The sequence below is a fragment of the Melanerpes formicivorus genome, unplaced genomic scaffold, assembly GCF_026170545.1.
Source record: "Melanerpes formicivorus ecotype bairdi unplaced genomic scaffold, bMelFor1.0.p_v2 SCAF_12, whole genome shotgun sequence".
Classification (NCBI taxonomy): domain Eukaryota; kingdom Metazoa; phylum Chordata; class Aves; order Piciformes; family Picidae; genus Melanerpes; species Melanerpes formicivorus.
Window position 1 is genome coordinate 15,805,281 of NW_027142364.1, and position 16,364 is coordinate 15,821,644.

Here is a 16,364-nt window from a genome sequence, read left to right on the forward strand (position 1 = left end):
ATTCCTGAAATATGTTTAAAGATCAAAGGGGTCATACTTGGTCCTACTGTATTCAGAGCATATAATTGATGAATGGGAAGAGGTATTTATGCAAATAAGCACTTTTTGCATATATTCCTTGCAAATGTGCTTAATTCCCTTTGTGGCTTTGCAGAATTACAAGAGGAGGAGTCAACTGTAGTAATAAATTGCAGAAGATAACAATGAAGAGTATTCACTACAGAAATGCTAATGGAGACATCATCATGTCCCAAACACTTTGATAACTAAGCCTCAAGGAAACAGCTCTTGCTTCACAATGTTGTTTTTCAACGTCAAACTCAGCATGGGAAACATGGAACTGCCTGACTGCTAATGTCCTGACTGTTGGCTAGCTCATGGCACCACAATAACACCTTTGGCACTCACAGGTAAAAGCATGACTGAGGAGGTAAGAGATAGTGCTGTATCTGGCATATCACAAATTTCAACACTATTCAGATGCTGAAAAGTCCAACTTGCCTATAACAGACTTAGCAGGAGAGTAATGCACTGGAATCACAGATTGCTTCCTAGAAGGTCCCAAATGAGCATGACATCCTCCTACTGTCTTTCTCAGACTTTAGTCATGAATCCTGCCTCTTCTGCACAAAAGCAAAAGGGAATAATAGACCACCAGGCAACTTTATCTGATCCTAACAATATTCTGAGAATTGCTTTTGTTCATCCATCCCAGATAATACATACAACTGGCAGCCTCCAAATGGCTTGTGATGTGAAAAACGCATTCAGGTGAAACACAGCAAACAGTGATGTTACATTACCTTGAAGAATGCTTAATTTAATCCTCAAATATCTAATCTGACTCACTAGGTTCATTCTGCACTCTGCTTTTCAGAAAATCCCAGGTGTAGCCTTTTCCTTCAAACCAACTGTTTCTTTATTTTTTTGAGAGCCCTAAACATTCACTTTGCACAAGTCAGTTCAGAATGGAGATATCAGTACTCGTGTGGAAAAAAATGGTGCTCCTTTTCCAATACCAAGCAAAATAATACCTATAACAGAAGACTTCATGATCTAAGAGACCTCATAAGCTAACACAGTACAGTAATCCTGATATCTTCCTGTGAAATACCTGATCTGATAGTGATGTGACACTAAGAACTCCCTTGATTTTTCAGGTCAGAGTGCCAAAGTTGACTAAGAAATGGGATGATGACATCTAGAGAGCCTTTCCAAAAAGTGACTGAAGGACATCCTCTCAAAACCAAACTTTTAGTAATACCTCCAAATTTTATTTCTGAAATGAATAATGTCTACAAGAAATACACATCACATGCCTAGAAATAAAATTAGATGCAGGAAATAATGCTGAGGAGCAGGATAAAGAGTTTCCTACAACTTTCTATCAAGCTTCTTTACTCTGCTTTTCCTGGAGTTCTCACTCAATGGTTCCACGCCTTGAAATATGGCACTTCTGAGAATACTGACTTAGAATAATAATGGCAATTAAAATATGTTCTCTTGGTAAAATGAGAATTCTTGTGTTTTGCATCCATCATGTCCTAAAATAGCTAGTAAACAAAAAAGATCCTTCTCTGCACTGACTACCCTAAAACTGTTTTGTGTGTGTGTCAGTGTTTTTGGTTGGTTGGTTGGTTGGTTGGTTTTTTTGGTCTGCACAGCTCAAAGGAGATACCTGTGCACTTGACTGATCATTTAATATCAGGAAAGTTTTTGAAGTTTTCTGTTGCAGAGAAGGGATTGCTTAGAAAGCTCCATCATGGCAAAGGTGCATAACTACATGAATTACTCACCAGCAATAAGAAAGGGCAAAGTGTTGGGTGAAATTGAGTGAGATAGAGCAATGGAGGGAAAAAGGAAAGTGCTGGAAGATAAACAAATGCTAAAATGGTCTACTCACTGCATGGAGGGCTGCAGAGCTGATACTAGCAGTAATGGCTGCAGCACATCGAAATCATGCACGTCCAGAAGTGCAGAAGAGACACTTCACTGTGCCTGTCTGTGGGAATCCAGGCTTATAAACAGATTTATCAGCCTTGATTCAAAACTTTATAGCGTTCAAGCTAAAGAGAAAAGCCCATCTTGGACAAATAAAAGAAACAGAACATTGTTCCAAGCTGAATTTAGGGAGCTCTGAATTGAAAACTATAGGTAAAGAAGCCAGAGAGGATTTTCTTGCTGGCATAGGTTGAGATACAGCAAAGATGATCAGAGGGCTGGAGCACCTCTCCTATGAAGACAAGCTGAGAGACTTGGAGTTGATCAGCCTGAAGAGGAGAAAGCTTTGGAAAGACCTTAGAGCAGCCTTCCAGTAACTGAAATGATCACAGGATGTTAGGGGTTGGAAGAAACCTCTGGACATCTTCAAGGCCAACCTTTCTGCCAGAGCAGGACCATATAGTCTAGAGTAGGTCGCACAAGAATGCATCCAGATGGGTCTTCAAAGTCTCCAGAGGAGGAGACTCACAATCTCTCTGGGGTGCCTGATCCAGAAGCCTACAGGATAGCTGGAGAGGGACTTGTTACAAAAGCACAGAGTGACAGGATACAGGGCAATGGCTTCAAACTGGAAGAAGATGGATTTAGACATTACAGAGAAATTCTTCCCCATGAGGCTGATGAGGTACTGGAACCAGTTGCCCCAAGAATCTGGGGAGGCTCCAAGCCTGAAAGTCTCAAAAGCCAGGTTGGTTCTGGCCTTGAGCAACCTGGTCTAGTGTTACATGTCACTGCCCACTGCAGGGGAATTGGAGCCAGATGGATTATCTTCAAGATCCCTTCCAGCACAAATTATGCTATGACTTCAGGGCTACTCTGGATGGTATTTGAGCTGTAGCCATGTGCAGAGCATCCATATTACTCCTCCTTATGGCCCTTGGTCCTGGTCCAGGACCACCATGATCACCTCAGTCCTTGGTTTTCTCATCCAGGCATAAAGCACATCAAGGCAGCTGCTGGTAGATGAGTTGATACTCAGCTCTTAGCTCTTAGAGCTATTACGAGCAGACAAGAAATGGGGGTAGGAGGCTGGGAAGGGAAAAATCACACAGCTAACTGGGGAAAATATTTCCTTTAAATGCTGAACAACCTTGAAGAAGCATGATGCCAGCTGAGTAACTGATGCTAACACTAAATGATGCTTAAGGGAAGGGGAAATAGTTATAAACACAAAGTGAGAGCAATAAAGTTCAAGGCAACTTGGATAGATTAAAAACACACACTTTTAAATAACTGCAGTCCCAGGATGAAAGAGACAATGAGAAAAGAAGATCAACCTCATCCTCTGTTACAAAACACTAAGCATGGAAAACCCCTTAGCCATTTAATGAATGAAAGTCTTCATTTTGTCTCCTGCATGCTGCTTGGTGGCAGAAAAACTTCATCCAGCGTAAAATGAACAATAGATGCACATAGAAATCTAGCACAGGACAGTAAGTCCAATACTATAAAAATGAACATTCATTTGAAGTGCAAGAAGAAATAACAGAGTATCATGCCTCATTTATGAAAGATAGAAATAGCAAGGCTTTTAAAGGGTAAGGCATTTATTTGGGAGAAAAAAATAGCAAGGTATGTAAATGATAATGCAGAAGGGAGGTGGAAAAACCTACCTATATTCCTGACGTCATTTGAATATTTCCCTATAAGCACAAAGCAGTTATCAAGCAATATTCTTGTTAATATCCAGATTATAAAAACATGTAGGATTTGAGGGATAAAACTGAAATATAAGAAATATACATATATATTATATATATATATATATATATATACAGACACACCTATAAAGATTTTGTCCAGTTCTCTGAAATTTATATGTTGAAATACTGTCTGACATAAGTTAATTTGGCCCTAAAATATTACACAGGTTAATATTTTGATGTGATGGGTAAGCAAGGCTACAGTTTCACTGCAATGAATTGTTTTCCATTAGCTTTATTTTTTCTTAGCTAATGAATAAAGGCAGTAGAAAACTGCAAGCTCAGACACTTGCAGAATATACTAACCACGCAATTACTTATGGTATTTGTGAAGAAACAAGAACAGACATCCATGGAAAATGCCAAATAACCTTAAATTATTCCAACACTTACCTACATAGTCCATCTCTCCCTAACACCACATTTAGTTAGATTTATACCTGCAGTACAGTAATACCAAAAGCTTTTAATTTCATTACATTGCATAAAATTAGTTGCAGTGCTTTTCATCATCTCATGTTATGAATGATGGAAGGGGACACACACAGTATTCAAAATGCTGAGTGAATAAACTCCATGAGTTATTAAAGCTAAGTATTGCAGGACAAAAAAAAAAAAGCAAAGCAGGGCTGCAGGAGGAAAATAAAATCAGGGTTAAGGTTGAGAAACCCTGACCTAACACAGACTATTTTGGAGAATATAATGCAACATCTCCTATTTTCAGCTTTACAGAAATGGCACAATCTATGCAGTATAAAACCCCAGGAGTTTCAATTCCAAACTTAGTGTTTGGCATACTGGTCAAATCCTTCCACATGAATACAGGAATGTTTTGGAATAAGATTATCAACGTATTTAATTTCCTAGATGTGTATACATCTTAAGAATAAACTTAAGCATTTAAAAGATTATTTGCAACATCTGGTCTTTCTTTTGGTGTGGAGGGTCCACATTTGTCTTCCAATTGCTGATTGCAAATACCAGACATGGACAAGAGATGTGGCACAGTCCCCCACAACATCCTTCTCTCTAGGTTGGAGAGATATGGATTTGATGGGTGAACTGTCCAGTGGATAAGGAATTGGTGGGATGATCACATACAAAGGATAGCGGTCAACGGCTTGATGGCCAGGTGGAGATGGGAACAAAGTGGTGTCCTTCAAGTGTCTATATTGTGACCAGCACTGTTCAGTATATTTATCAATGAAACTGACAGCAAGATTGAGTGTACTCTCGGAAAATTTGCAGGTGATACCAACCTGAGTGGTGCAGTTGATAAGTCTGTAGGACAGGATGCCATCCAGAGGGACCTGGACATGCTGAGAGGTGGGCTGAGGAGAATCTCATGAGGTTCACTATGGCAAAGATACTCCACCTAGGTTGGGGCAATCCTAGATATGGACAAAAGCAGCAGGATGATGAAATTGAGAGCAACTCTCTAGAAAAGGACTTGGGAATGCTGGTGGATAAGAAGATGAACATGAGCAGACTGTGGGTACTTCCAGCACAGAAGGACAATGACACCCTGGGCTACATCAAAAGAAGTGTGGCCAGCAGATCAAGAGAGGTGATTCTGCCACTTTGCTCTGGTGAGACCTCACCTGGAGTACAGTTTTCAGCTCTGGTGCCCTCAACACAGGAAGGACACAGACTAAACAGTAGATTTAGATTGGCTGTTAGGAACAAGTTCTTTACCACAAGGGTGGTGGAACGCTGGAACAGGTTGCCCAGGAAGGTATTTGAGACCGCATCCCTGGAGATATTCAACATCAGGCATGACAAGGCTCTGAGCAACCTGATCTACTGGAGGATGTCCCTGCTCACTGCGGGGGGTGGGGGGGTCTAGGTGACTTTTGGAGGGCTCTTCCAACCCAAACTATTCTATGATTCTATGTTAAAACACCAATGCCCAGGGTTGTAGTGTCTAACCTGGGCTGGCTAAGGGGAAGTAGTTGAGGCCACAGAGGAAGAATCCCTTCCTAGCCAAACACAGCTAGCCCCAGGAAAGGCAGAAGGGTTGAGGTGAAGGAGGAAAGTTCTCAAAAATGGTTATAATAGTTACCACAGATTCAGAATTAACACAGTTAACTTACTTTTGTTTTTTAATGAAATTTCCATTATTATACTTTTACAGTCTCTTCTTACTCATAAGTAGCACTACTGCATATAGACTGTATCATGCTACTGAAATCGACTTACTAGATGTTCCATGATGAGTGTTTTATAAACTACTCAGAAAGATAAAATTAAGGTAGTGTTGATCCTTGCTGCTTTGTACAACTTCTCAAGTGTCTGTGAGGGGAAATAAACCATTATTAGAGCTCAGAATTACACAATAAAGAATTCCCAAGCCCCAGACTGTAGGATATATGTATGCATATATATTTTTATATCTATTTTATGTATACATACACATATATGTGAGACATATGTGACAATGATGTATATTCTTATTTTCACCTGAGTGAAGGGGGAAAGAAAAAAAACACCAACCAGTATTTGAATCAGATTTTGAGATTTAGCCTTAGTTCTTGTGCAGTTGTGGAGCTGTCATAGATTCTGTTCATTATACCCTGGGAGAGAACTGTTGAATCCATGGACAAGCATAGTCAGACCTAGAAATAATGCCCTAGATATCTCTCATAAATGAAACTAATAACAAAACCAGAAATAAAACCAGCAACTTTTCTTCCTTCATCCTTCTAATCTCCTAGGAAAGCCACTCTTCTGGTTGTCAAGAATGTAAATACAGAATCTGTCACGATACAAAAGAAAATGTCCAAATTATTTGGTTTGATGAATTTCCTTCTCCAGCAAGAAGCCTACAGCTTGTATAACTTGACCAAGCCTCACAGGTCATTCCAAATTACAATTCTTTTCTTAAGCAGTGCCTCACATACCGTCATGCACAAGTGATAAGTAGTGGTTGTCACACACCAACTGGCAATTCACTTCCTGACTTTGTCAGGCTGCAAGCACCACAGAGTGAAGTTCTTCAGAGAAACTCCACCTGCCCTCTAATCCATTTTGAGTTACACCCATATAATTCAGGCAAGAAGAAATTCAAATAATTCTGAGCCATATAAAAACTATACTACTAAAGTGAAACCCCCAGCTACACCAAACTGTCACCTCTATTGGCATCCCTCTTGTAAAGGTCACCATTTTGTGACAACTCTGCTAAATCGATTGATCTATCCCTGACATCTGATCCCATATAAGGCGTTATGACTGATGCCACATGAAGCAAGACAAAAACAGTGATAGAATATCTTTGTCAGAGATCATTACAGTCCCTTTGTTTTACAGTGAACTATAATTGATGAAGTGTGAAAGAACCAGTTCTTTCAAATCTGCCTGATTTCTTCTTAACTTACTCTGGCTGACTGGCAACTGTCCAGATAAACAATGGTTGTTATCTTGCAACGTCAAAATCCAAAGGTTGAGCTCCAGCCCAGCCTGCCAAGAACTTTTTGAATGAAGAGGTGGGAAAAGGGGCAGAAAGGGGCTTTGTTCCACACAAAATGAAATTAGACTGAAACATTAATATCCTCTGGAAGTTAAAGTTGGTTTTTTTTCATGCCTGTCTCAATGAAACCTTCAGTATTTGCAAAACAACTATGAACACAGGTCTTACATGAGAGAATCACTTTTACCAATTAAAAAAAATAAAGCAACAACAACAAAAAAAACCCACAGGTTTTTGTCTTTATTTCTTCATTTTCTAATATTATTTCTACTAGCAGTTCAACATGACAGCTTGGATATGTTACCCAAAAGGGAATTACAGAGATTCTCATTCCTGAAAAGATAGAAACCAAGTATTTCATGTAAAGTGTAACACTCACGAGAGCATAAATATGAGTTCTGTGAAGATGCAGAGACAATGTATTTGGAGAAGTAACTGCACTACTGAGAAACCTCTTAATTAAAGAGATTCACTTGTTTGGATTAGACTCTGCCTGTTGAACACAAAGTTTTCTTCCTGAGAGATCCCTTTCCTTCACTGACATTTGTAAAGTGCTGTAAAATGTTAATTGGTATAATCAGCAAACGATTAACATTCTGTTTAGTTTTGTTCTCAAAGCAAAAACTGTAACAGGAAATAAAATGTCATGCAGCAAAGAGATAGCTGAAGACTGTAACAAGAGGCACCCCCATTTTCCTTTAGATGTTAACTTTACCTGCAGTGGACCAGTTGTCCTTATGCCCGTCCACAAATCTGCAGCAAACCTTTGTCCTTCTGACATGTCTCCTCTGACCGAGGAATTTTACTGTTAAAGAAAAATTAATATTCTAATAAATGTGTGTCCTGGATTAGTTTTCTTTAACCTCTGTGTCCTAGGTAACCCTCAGCTGACCACCAGTTCACTTCTTTGCCCCAAACTCTGACTTGTTTCTCGTTGTATTAACAAGTCAGGTATAACTTTTTCACTCCCTGCCACCAAGACTGGGAAAGAGAAGTCCGTCTGCTCTACGGTGCTACAGCACAAGATGCTTTTCATAGCTCTGCTAAGCTAAATACTGCAGAGTTCAAGCACAACATTGTACTTGAATTACACTAACATGTAAAAACATTTCTGGATAAAAAATATTTTATTGCCACCAATTTAAAACCATAAACATGCTTTGAATCCAATTCAATATATTCCTTATTTGTTCCTTATTCTCTCCCGTTATTATTATTAGAAGGCATAAATTTCCAGCAAGGCTGGTGCTTGACAAGGCTCCATTATTTGCACATGACAAGGTTTATCAAAAACAGTTGGAATTTTATGAGAAGTCTTTTATGTTTCCTCCATAAAATATAAATAAATGAAAAGGATTAGATGGAGGAAGCAGAGTGTAATTCATCACCAATGTGAAGCAGAAGGAGCAGACTGCAGATGGATGAACTGAAGAAGAACATAGTGACTGGTCTGGAGAAGAAAACTGCACACTCTCTCAAATGTTGGGGAGCGAAGGGCACAATAAAGCAGCATTGACTTTTCTTGCCATTTTGAGGTATCCCTAAATTCACAAAGTACAAAAATCACCCTAAAATGCTAAAAAACACGCACAATAATAATAGTGTAGCTATCTAGTTTTATTTGTTTAGCTAGGATTTGTTTTGTGGTTACAGAATAAATTGAAAAAACAGAAACTTAAAATTAAATCTGCTCCCTGCAAACAGCTGGTAAATGGTTTGGAGGAAAAACCTTTTAAAATGTCAGTGTCTCACTCGGTTCTCCATTACCCTCATGTGTCAGTCAGATAAAAATTCATCAGAGTTGGAGACGGTGGTTCACATTTTTCTGCCTAAATGAAACTGAAAAGTCATCTTGCAACCCTAAGAGAAGTCCATGGCCATCATAACTGTTGCACAAAGAAACTCCAGAATCAGTTATTTTCTTACACAAGTCAGACAAGTACATCACCTTCCATGCCCCTGTGATAATGGCATGTACCATTTAGCCACACAGTAATTGTGATTAGATAGAATGTACAAAGTAAGCCACAAAATTCTGATGATTTCTTGAGTGAAGTAATCACAGGCTGGTTTGAAATCTCTCTCTGGCAGAACTGAACTTCCATTTCTTTAGCAACTTTAAAATTTGTGCATTCATTTTTTGGTCCAGTTCAGAATGAAAGTAGTTTTGCAGGTGACAAAAGCTCTAATGTTTTGTTTCAGTAAATGTGAAAAACAACATGCACAACCTAAATATTTTTATATAGCAGAAAGTCAAAATACCTTATTACCTTATCAAAGGAAAGTTTTATACACACACACACATATATATATATATTCATATATATATATATACACACACATATATTTTGGCATTTCTTCCTGCCATATTTCATCCAAATCAAGACTTTCCCAAAGAACATTTTCCTTTTGGTGAAACTGCAGTGAAAAACTCAAGATGTTACAGTCTGGTGTGGGTGTTTCCAAGAACTCTCCTGAAATGAAAGCTGATGGTCATCATAGATGGAGTGGAAAGCATGCAGTTCTTAGATGCAAGTGCTGTGTAAATTCTTAGGCACATGAATTAAGGAAATACCTTACCTTAAGCTATTGAGGCATTCTTTGTTGTTTTTGTTTTGTTTTGTTTTTTTCACAAGTAGAAAGATCCTCCCCTAAGCTGATCTCCTACTACCTCATAACCTTACCTATAAAAACTTGTGGTTCTTATCTCTATGAGGTGTGTCTGTCTTCCCACACCTACACAGGACTCTGCCTGTCAGTACTAAATCCATTTCCAGCAACAAAGGAATTGGGGGAGAATGTTGTTAGAGACCAAGTGAATTATCCAGAATAAATACAAAGCTTAAGTAAAAAAATAATGGCTTTCAGAATGACGGGTACAAAATTGAGAGGGACACTCTCAAGGAGCAAAATGTTGCTCCCAGTTTGCACAGTGCAAAAGCATACCTCGTATTTACCCAGCATTCTGCTTCAAATGCGAGCCACAGTAGAAATCCAACAGAGAAACATTCTCTAGCCCTTTGGCATTACCTTCTCAAAGCATGAATTAAATCACAAGTGTGAATGGGCAACTTAAATGTCTTAGTGCTCAGTTTCAGATTTTTTTTTCAGAAAAAGTCCAGGTTTCACTCTTTCCTTTATTTTAATATTGTCATTTTTGATTCAATCCCACAAATTTTAACACACTTGAGTTCCCATATAAGCAAAGCTGAATGCTTGCATTATAGTTTGAGGATCTGTGCCTTACAGTGCAAGTTCATCATGCAGTGTTCCAGTGCTGGATGAAGAGGGAAATAATTAATGAGCACCGGGAGAGATTCAGGTGTCACTTAGGTTAAATTCATTCCCAGGAGTTTCTTTTGATGCCGGCTATGCAGTGTTGGATTGACTACCTAAATCTTTGCCCTAATGAAGTCTATCTTTTATTCATGGGTCTAAACTTGAATGTTTTCATTTGTTGCAAACAAACTGTGACCTCCTAGGACTTCTCCCTCTGCCAGGCCATGTGTTGTTTAAACATGTTGTATGTACCTTGATTTAATCTGGTCGTACAAATCTGACTCAACTGATGATAGAATCTGACCAGATAGCCTTATTATTTGTTTGGGGCTGTTGAGTCAAACTTTGGCACACCCTGCACTGGATTATATCATGGAGCAAAACAGGCAGGAGAAAAAAAAAAAGAAAGAGGAGCCATGAAATGGTATTTCAGTATATGAGAGAACCCTTCAGTCTGAGCTGTAGACATACTAGTGATAAACACGAGGCAAAATGCAACTCCAGGCAGTTTGGGAAAGTTTCCTTCTGTACCATATATAGAGGCATCACCACTGAGTTTGCCCTTGCTTCTCCTTCTGATCATTAAAAAAACCCCAGAGCACCTATGGTATAGACACTCTTACTTGTTCCTGGATGCAGAAAAGTGATTTTTGTGAAATCAAAACTGATGAACTCACAGGAAAGTACTGCTATTGAAAGTGACATTCAACAAAGAAGTAATGGAAGTGTTACCTGCTGCAACCTGGGATTCATTCTTCCAAGGCCCATTCAAAACAAGCAGCTGATTGAGAGAAGTCAGCACAGGATTCCCTGCAAAAAATAAGTGTTATTCTACAGATCACCAGAGCTGTCCTTGCTACTCTTTGATAAAGAGGGAGTTCATTTATCAGCCACCATTCCAAGTTTTAGCTCCTACTGACCTCCTGTATGTCAAGAGTGTTAGATGTGATGTCTCTGGGTCATGTTGGATCCCTGTGGCAGGGTGTGAAACAGAACTGATAGGGGAGATCTGATTTATGCAGCCTTTCTCTCTCCCCTGTGTTGGACTCTAATAGATTGTACCCACTCCTCACCTTGTGCCAGAGACAAATACCAGTCACTGAGCCACTGAAAGAATGAACATAGAACAGTTAACCAGAGCAAGCTCTGTGCTGTACACTGATCTCTACCATACCAAGAAGGAATTAGATAGAATGATTGGTTTTCTAGATCAGCAGAGTGCATTTGAAAAACACTGGAACAGAAAAAAACAGTTATAAAGGAGCACAAAGAGGCAATTGGGACATCTCTGTCACAGAGAAGGACTAGAAAGGATTAACTTTGAGGAACTGCAATTTCTATTTGAACACAGATGAATGGATTTCCAGACCCAAATCAGTATATTACACAATCATACAAGGACACAGAGGACAGGAACTGAACTCAGTGTGTGCAAGCTCCCCTTAGATATATGAATTCATTGCTTAACAGGACCAACCAGATCCACAGGAAGCAGGTTGCAGGTGCTACACATATGTCCTCTCCTCCTATTGTGGTAGACACCTGGCATTTCTGAACACCACAATTCATGTGTCCCCCTTCTGTACCTATGCTGACACACTGGTGTCATAAAGGTGGGAAGATCACCTAACAGCTAGCTGGACATTGAGCAGGAAATCCAAAAGCATCATAAAAATGATTGCCCTGTGAGGAGTGTACTCTGCCTCAGTCCACTGCACAATCACATGAAGTAACTGGAATGACTGTCGTACACTGCTGCTGAATCCTCATAACATCAATGTCCTTATTACACCACAGGATGAGCCACCTCTAAGACTCCCTCTCTGTCTGTGGCTGTGATTTTGTCACTGCTTTCATTCTTATTAACAAGTTCATGGAATGAATGAGAGAATAGAAACATCTCAGATCATCTGTTTGGAAGGCACATTTCACACTCTAGACCTGATTCAAGGGCTAGCGACAAAATAATAGTTTCAGTCTATCTCTCATGATCTTCCTGTATTGTTTGAGTGATAACCAAAAGCAGCTTTTAGCTCCAAAATCTTGCTGCAATCTAAAATAATCTTAAATAGGAGATAGTCATATTTTATGGGTGAATTTTTTCCCCACTAATTACACCAGACAGCAGTTCATCCCTTGCATAGTCTGCAATTTCCAGAGAATTCCTTATCAAATGATCCAATTCATGACTATTGAGTAGATTAAAAAATGCATCTGATTTTTTTTAATTATTAATATTATTATTGTCATCCTTCTTACCAAGAAATAGAAAATATAACAGTATTTTCCACTAGTTAGGAATATCAAGCTACCAAACCCAAAGGAATAAATAAAACCAAAGAAGACTCAATAAAAAGTTGCCAAGGTAACCGAGCAGATCTTGACTACTTCCTGTCAAAAAGTCTCAAAGAATTGATAAACATTTTGCACATTTTCTGCACACAGAGCTGTACCTGGTCTGTGGATCTATTTCCGTTACTAGCAAGTGAGCTTTAAAATAAATGAACTGTGGTTATTTTCAGTAGTAGTCTGGTGAACTGGGACTGTTTGACAAAATAACATGAAAAGTATTCAATGCAGGACTGTTCACCTTGCAATCCTGATTGTGTACTAAAGACAAAGTCATGTCCCATCAAAGCCTACGCTGTAATTTGTATACTCTTAGAAAGCCTCTTCTGCATCAGCAGACTGAAAGGTTCAGAGTACATTGCAGTTTGTCTTGGAGTTTGCCAGTTAGAGATCATGGCTATAATTTGGTGAAGTGACTGCTGCTTTCATTAACTCATTGTTTTCTGAAACCCTGAACCAGAACAGTCTCAAAATAAATAACCCAGATTTAACCACAGCAGTATCGGCCTGTCGTACATTTATCCAGGTTTGTATAGGTTGAGTTGGAAGTGTCTGTTTGTACACCAAGCCTGAAGACTTGGCTCAAGAAGACAGGGCCCACACCAAACCTTTGGCTGAAGGGAAACCAAGGAGTGCTTTGAAGTTTCTTAGAGAATGCAGAAGGCAGCACCTGACTCAAAGTGGGAATATGCAAATGAGAATTCCTCAGGTATTAAGCTGTCCTGGCTCACAAATTGTTTGTGTTTGAATGAAGTCTAAAGGAGAGGAAAATACAAAGAACTACACCATAAGGGTTTTTATGGCACAATTGTAGAAACCATTCCAACTTCCTGGTTCTTTTCCCCCTAACAAGGAGTCCTTTTGGCATATGCTGGAAACTGTTGCTCAATATCAGATTTTATGCTAATTCTCTGCAGACAACAAACTTTATGGTCATAAATTTTTACAATATTCTTAATTACCTGTCAAATTATTTTGTGTTTTACCTAAGGGAGGTGCAAGAACATTTTTTTTCATCTTACTTTCTCTACTGTTCTCAAATTCCAGTTGCCATCACTTAAGAAATGTTAATGATGCTAATGAATACTAAAGGTCAGACACTTAGCTTGTGTAAATTAGCACAGCTAGGCTGATTGCTGCAGCTCTGCTGATTTACAGTTTCTGAGGACCGTAAGATCCTGGCATTGCAATTTATTAGTCTTGGCTATAGATTTTGTTCTATATATTCAGCTGTTTAGAAGTATTTGCAGGGTCAAGCGAAAAATGCAGGTTAATGCAGCAGGTGCCAATCAATGTGTTCCAAACCAACTTTCCACGTTTCTTTCCACTTGCATTCATGGCTCCACTGTTCTGACTTTTTATTTTCCCCCTTTTTTGGTTTGTTTTAATATTAACACATGCACACAAAAAATGAAGCTCACTTTAAACCTTTCAAGTTTGCAACCAAAGCGTGAACAAGGTACTACACATGGTTTTGATTAGCAAACTCCAACCCCACCATTTTTGTTTTGCACACTTTGAATCTCCGACTGATCTGCAATTTTGGTATGAAAATCATAACACAGCAACCCTAACCTCACAAGTGTAGATGAGTACGCAGAGTAGATGACAACTACCATCAGCTCTTTGGAAGAATCTAGATGCCTTTGTACTTTAGCAATGCCAAACAGTTAGTTTTAGCATAGTTCTGAGTTTCATCACATGTGATTCACCTAAATATGCGGGTTTACCTTTGCGCGTATGTCATAGCACGCATCACACATTTTGAGCCATCATTCTAGTCACCAGGTCAAAGACTATTGCACCAACCAGTGTCACCAGCACGTTTGCTCTCTGTCTCTATTTACTTACCTCATATGAACCAAGAGCTCTTCAGGGCAGGGCCTACAAGGATTTCTAAATGAGTCTGAATTTTAATGGCATCACTATGACACAATTACCTGTGAGAAAATTCCTCTCTTATTTGCTCTCAGGCAGGAAGTAGACCAACAACACAGGACTCTGTTTAGCAAAATAGTGACTCATCTGAAAAAAACAAGTGGACACATAAAGACTGTTGGCTAATAATTCCGCATGAGATCCAGTCTTTCATAAAATGGTCAGCTAAAAGTGTCACAAGATAAATGAGTACAGCCTAAACAAGACTAGGTGATCTGAAGATTGAAAAAAAGAAACCCACTATCAGGGATACTACCCTCAGGGGACAAAAATGAAACAATTCCACTGAAATATTCATGAGAATGGGGCAAAAAAATACAACAGCTGTGACAACTTCCCTTTTACATAAGGATAAATGGAAAATTATAGTAAATGTTCTCCCTTCCTCCTATCAAATAACGAAACATTTAAACCAGAAAAGAGATGAGGTTCTGTAAAGCCACTGATTTGACTATGATAGAAGAAGGATTTAAATATAGTTACCTGAAAGCTAAGTGCTTTACTTTAGGGGTTAAGGAGGAGTGCATGAAGATACTCACAGATGTAATTCTGAAGAAGCAAAAGAAGAGTTTCAAAGGAAACATTTGGACAGTTTTGTCAAGAAATACGCCTTTTTCTAAACTAAAAAGACACCCATCCATCCTCCAAGCCCCACATTCTTCTGCTGTTTTCATTATTCCTGAGAATTGTTCAAATAACACCAGAGCTCACCAGTGAATGACGTTCTAGCAACTTGGAAGCTCAGCTGTTACTGTTCCTGAGTGAAGATGGCTATTGTTGAAGGTCTGAGACCCAGAAAAGGAATTCAGGTCTTTGAGTCTGCTAATTTGAAGCTTTTTTGCTTGCATGTCTTCCACAAGATCTTTCCTACCATAAAAAAAAAGGGGAAGGAGATCACCAGATACTATAGGATGAGTCAGGTAGGGAGGAACAAATTGCACTGCTGCTGCACTTGAATATGCACAACGAGGCCATAAGACTTCTGTCACCCTCATTGTCTGTGGCAACACTTGATGGGGCTGGAAGACTTGATATGAAATTATTGCTTTAGCCTTAGTAAATGTCATTGCCTCATTGGTTTGTCTCAGGGAAGACAAGGTAGAATTGATTTTTATCACCACAACCAGCTTTTCCAGAGATTTTATAAAGCTATATCCAATGTTTTGAGTCCCCAGACAAAAAGCTGGAAAAATCAGTGATTTGTCTTTTCCTCTTTGTTGCTTTCATTTCTAAGTTTATCCCTTTATCCCTAGTTTATGAATATTATACTGCAGCAGGTAATATAAAGCATATTGGGTCCCTCAGTGCTAGGATGCTTTAAAACAAAAGATGAAAAGAAAAGGAAAGAAGCATAAGAACACCAAGAATATGCATAGCAAAAAAAAATAATTACTCTGAGTGACTGCATTTATGTTTTTAAGTAGAGTTTGACATAACTTGGTACTAAATATCCACAATATGCGGATAGGTGGCATTTCATAGAACAACCTCAGCAAAATCCCCAGGCTGTCTGGCAAGAGAGTATCAAATAGGTCATCAAGAAGGACAGATAAAGCTCATTTAAACAAACTTCCCCAATACACTCTCAACATACAGCAGTTGTTGAATACTCCACCAGTAATAAT

At 38.9% G+C, this 16,364-nt stretch overlaps 1 long non-coding RNA gene across 1 annotated transcript; it reads right to left on the reverse strand.

Moving 5' to 3' along the window:
• Positions 1-7,904: 7,904 nt before the first annotated feature.
• On the reverse strand, positions 7,905-15,600 carry LOC137444709 (uncharacterized). The gene is made up of 4 exons (XR_010988221.1): positions 15,451-15,600; positions 14,742-14,826; positions 11,185-11,262; positions 7,905-7,978 (listed from the first exon to the last, which is right to left on the reverse strand). It is a non-coding gene; the product is annotated as an uncharacterized lncRNA (long non-coding RNA).
• Positions 15,601-16,364: the final 764 nt, after the last annotated feature.